This window comes from Populus euphratica, unplaced genomic scaffold, assembly GCF_000495115.2.
Source record: "Populus euphratica unplaced genomic scaffold, PopEup_1.0 scaffold1080.1, whole genome shotgun sequence".
Classification (NCBI taxonomy): domain Eukaryota; kingdom Viridiplantae; phylum Streptophyta; class Magnoliopsida; order Malpighiales; family Salicaceae; genus Populus; species Populus euphratica.
This window is the reverse complement of record NW_011500938.1, coordinates 4,969-10,351: the sequence shown is the minus strand read 5'-3', so window position 1 is coordinate 10,351 and position 5,383 is coordinate 4,969.

The following is a 5,383-nucleotide window of genomic DNA, read 5'->3' as shown; positions in this document are numbered from 1 at the left end:
TAATAATAATAATAATAATAATAATAAAGAAAAAGAAGGAGAAGAAGAAGAAGAAGATGAGAACTTTGAGATGGAATATTAATGTAACGATTAAACAATGATAATAACAAATGTCAAGGTTAGAGGTTCCACTAATGGTATATCAAACAAGTATAGTATAAACTCTTATTATTGAATTGGAAACCACACACAAAGGAGGTTCCAATCAGATTATATATTGTTAACATGATTACATTAGTCATCTTATTCAATTAATGCTAATACTTGTAAATCTCGTCAAGCATTCATGATTATAACTTATGTTAACAATAAATCAAGTTCCTTTCATAGCTCAGGTGTCGGTTATACCATACATTATGGGCTATGAAAGTGCCAAGCATTTGTTGTACCAAGTGTTATACAACATAAATCAAGATTAGTTATTTAACAAGCAAAGTATTAAAGAGTGAACAAGATAACAAATATAAAACATGTTAGTATCAAACATTAAAGTCCATATTAAGTTTACATTATACTTATTCTTACACCATTAGTGTAACCTTTTCACCTTGACATAATTAACTTAGCTAGACATAATGAAAGAAAGCAAAATAGATAAACAAAATAAGAACATAAAAGTTAACTAAGTAAAGGAAAGGAAATGAAAGGCATAAACTTAATATTAATGAAAACAAAGCATAAAAAATACAAAGAGAGAAAGGAAGAGCATGATCTTGATCTGGAAATCAAGATGCCTAAATGCATGGCAAATGCCTCCTTTTATAGGCCAAAAATGGGAACTATTGATTTGATGACTAATTGATAAGTGGGTGGCCAACTTTTGACTTGGTGACAATCTTTATCTTCTCTTGTCTGCCCAAAACGTCATTGATAACGTCAAAACTGGAGCCAGTTGCAAACATGAAAGTTGTAGGCAATTGTCTCAGCTTTCTTGTGTAAACAATTCAGCTCATTTGGACTTCTAGAACTCCAGATATGGCCAAAATACCGAACAGTGCTCGGGCTGGAAGACAGATTCGGGCTTCTTTGTTGTTGCTACAATTTGGACTTGATAATGGCCTTTTTAGATCTTGGGCTCCATATGAAAGTTGTAGGCCTATGTCTTACCTTTCCATCCATATAAATTGGACCTAAATCTGAGATATATAGCTCCAGATATGACCCATTTACCGAACAGTGTTCCGGTTTGGATTGCACCGACATCTCTTTTCTAAGTTTGGCCATCTCTTTATCCTTGCAATTTAAGTTCTTCAAGTCATCAATAAATCCTTTCATTTATGTGATCGACCTGCATTTAAACTGAATATTTACCACAAATTAAAGGTATCTTGTATTATTAGATATATTATTATAAAACATGCTTTGGTTAAGGAGTTATTGATACTTCAAGTGCAAAATGATGATATAAAACCATGATAAAAATGCACTTTTAAGTACTAATCATTGGGCATGTAGCTTTCGAACCTCTAACGTATTTACAGCCACCTTACCCTAGCTAGTATAAGTCAAAGCTCACTTGCAAATACCATACTAGTGTTGTCAAATATTACATCCATACTTACAATGCCTTCAAGAGAAAGCTTATGCAATTAATCAAGGCAGAGAGGATAACATTTAAAGACACTTGTAATAAGAACAAGAACCCTCTAACTGATCATGCTTAAAGCAATGAATCATAAATGCACTAACAATGGAATGTCTAGGAAATCTAAAAACATCAATAGTCAAGGTAGGGTGTGAAAAAATATCTAACATGTTTTTCTATCCACACCATTAATAAGACCTCTACAAAAGTTGTTGTATGGAGGTTAGCCTGAAAGGAGATTTACCAAAATAGGAGTATGAAACATGTCCTATTATTGCTTTATGTTTGATCATTTTTTGTAAATTTGTTCCAATCTTATTGGGAATTTGGCTCATAATACAACAAGACTTTCTATCAAATAAGCCTTTTTTGTTAATAAGATCACATGTTTTTCTATGTTCATGGTGTGCCTTTATTTTTGTTATTGTTTCATGCAAATAACATATTAAACATAACCTTTACTCATGAATCCACTGCACCAAGAATCCTTTGGTGTTTTTTTCCTTTTCTTCCCAAAACTATATATGATCTCACATGTTCACAAGGATTTTATGAATTCAGAGTTTAGTACAAAACATAAATCATATTGGTGTTTGTCCAAACAAACAAGTTTTGAAAATTCAAGTGATCATATAGAGAGGTAATCATATACTAAGAGAACCTGAAAAAAAAAAAAAACAAAAACCCAAACACCATGAGATGGCCCCAAAGCAAGTTTTCAACTCAATAAGTAATAAGAAATCATTTTGCATACTCACATGATAGTAAGGCTTATCGATCCTAGTTACATGTATTTAAATGAAAAAATGTCATTTTTTATAATCCTTTCACAAGGCTAAAATATATCCTTTGAAATTCCCTTTTGAGCCTTGTAACTTTTCTTGAAAATAACCTTGGCTAGGATCACACCCCACACTAGGGGGCAAATGCAAAAAAATCTCAATGATCAAATGCATCCAAATAAAGCTGAGGGGCATAAAGAAAAATCTAACGAATCTAAAAGATTTGAGCATGCAGAAAAAAAAACCAATACAATGATGCTCAAAACCAAATAAAAAAACAAAAAGAAAAGGCCCAGACCCGACACTAGGGGGCACCATAGGTCATTTTTTAAAAATTAATTCCAAGGCCCAGAAAATCTATGAACCAAAAAAGGATGTAGGAAAATAAGCACTAATAATCTTTAGTCGTGAAATCCCTTAAACACCTTTTAAGCCTACAAATATCCTTTTTTTCATAACTAAGAGCCAAAGTCTACATTATATGCCTAATCCAGCTCTGTTTGATCAAAGGCAAGCAATCTGCATTGATAGGTAATGTTTTTTTTATGAGAAATAAGTCGTTATTCATACAATCAAAATAAATGCTTTGAAGATTGATTCTTTATAACTCTCAAATTAAATTTTAACCTCTTTGACCAACAAAACGCCACTTTATATTTTCACCAAAAGCAAAACAAAAAGAAAATTCATCACTTCTAAAAACTAGTCTATAAAAATCATTTGAATTTCTTCAGAACGAGTTTGCTTTAAACCGATGTCAAATTAATTTTTATGTCTAGAATAGTTTTGAAATTCTAAAAATTCTACATGAAAAAAACTCTTTATAAATAACCCAAACCTTCTTTTACATGGCCTCATCCCTAAATAAAAGTCAAATTGAACACTTAGAGGGGCATGATCAAGTTAGGGGCAATAAAAAAATACATAATAGAGCTGGCTCCATGATTTTTTTTATAAGAAAACAAAATGTAGGGCAGAGCTGGCAACCCTTGAGATAAGGATGGAGGATAAAGAAGTATGATAATATCAAACCCTTCTTAGAGGTTAAAATCACAAGATATGACTCAAATAAGCATTAGTAAAAAGGTCATCGAAATTTACTACTAAGAATCAAACTTTTGAGAAAATAAGGACACTATGAAGAAATGAGAACCTATATTTCTCAGGTTGGTATACATACATAATAATCATAATGCATTCCTTTCAACATTGACAGATAGGTGTTTCTCCATCATCTTTTAGGTAGTGCATTTTATAACTCTACCTCATTTTGAGTGTGCCTTTGAGCCCCCATCTCTTAAGTAGTGTGTTTTTTAACCATACTTCTTTTCAAGTATGCTTTTGAGCCCTCATCTCTCAGGTAGTGCGTTTTCTAACCTTACCTCATTTCAAGTACGTTTTTAAGCCCTTATCTTTAAGGTAATGCATTTTCTAACCCTTTTTACTTTCGAGTACGCCTCTAAACCCTCATCTCTTTTTATGCCTTATCATATCACCACTTTCAAAACTCTTCCTTTTTTCTCCTTAGGTAGGTCACCTATTACAATGAGACCATTCTCTTTATTATTTTACCTGGGCTCATCACCCATTATAATGAGACCATTCTATATATTATTTTACATAGGTAGGTCACCCATTACAATGAGATTATTATTCTACTTGAGTAGGTCACCTATTAGAATAAGACCACTTTTTTTTTTTTACATAGGTAGGTCATCTATTATAATGAAACCACTATCAAAACCTTCATATTTTTTTTCTAATTGGGTAGGTCACCCATTACAATGAGACCACACATATATTTTCTTTGGTTCTGGTTAAAAAGTATTGCAAGATGGGATCTCAGGTTAGCTTAACTACATACTGATTCATCTTTAGTTAAAAAAAATTGTTAGATGAGATTTCAGGTTGACCGAATTACACATAGATAGATTTCAGTTCTAATAAAAAGAGATTACTAGATGGGATCTTAGGTTAACCCAACCACACATAGATTTTAGCTTTAAAAGGGAATTGTTAGATAGCATTTTAGGTTGACCAACCTCTACATAGATAAATTATAGTTTTGTTTAAAGGAGAAGGGATCTTAGGTTAACCCAACCACACATAGAATTTTAGCTTTGGTTAAAGAGAGTCACCAGATAGGATTTCAAGTTGACTGAGCTTTATATAGAGACTTTGGTTCTAGTTAAAGGAAATTGCTAGATAGGATCTTAAGTTAACCCAACTGCAAACATAGATTTTGGTTCTAGTTAAATAAGATTGCAAGATGGGATCTTAGGTTGACTCAACTATACATGGAATTTAACTTTAGTTAAAAAGTGTCACTAAATTAGATTTCAAGTTGACCGAGCTACACATAGAGAACTTTGGTTATGGTTAAAGGAGACCATCAAATGGGATCTTAGGTTGACCAAGCCACTAACATTATTTTAATATTACAAGAAAAATGAGAAAAAACCCTACCATTAAGAGATTCTAAAAAAAGGAGTTCAAAACCAGCTTTAAATTCTGTCTCAATCAGGTGATGATTTCAGGTTAACCCAACCAAAGACAGAATTTAAAGGATCACTTGATTGAGATCTCAGAATAGCCATGATGTGCATGATTTTGATTGTTTCTGGTTGAAAGGGATAGTTGTAAAGATAGAGTTTTATATCAACCAAGCTTTGAAAAGATCAATTTTGAAAGTTCAGTTTGTTTATCTTTACAAAACTTACTATGCAAGTCTTTACTTCATAAGCATTATACAGAGGGGGGCAACTGTCATAACCTATTTTTAGATTATTCCCTAAATTCAATTATTTTCCCCTACGGGCAGCTGCCTAGTGACAGTCCGGCCACCCCCTACCCTTGTGCTAGGAATAGATAGGGGTAGTAGTAGACCTCTCTCCTTACTTTTTCCCTATAAATACTGATCGAAAGAGAGGTGATTAATACTTAAAAGTAAATTTTTATTAAGGTTTTATATCAGTATTTTACACTTGAAGTATCAATAACTCCTTAATTAAAACAT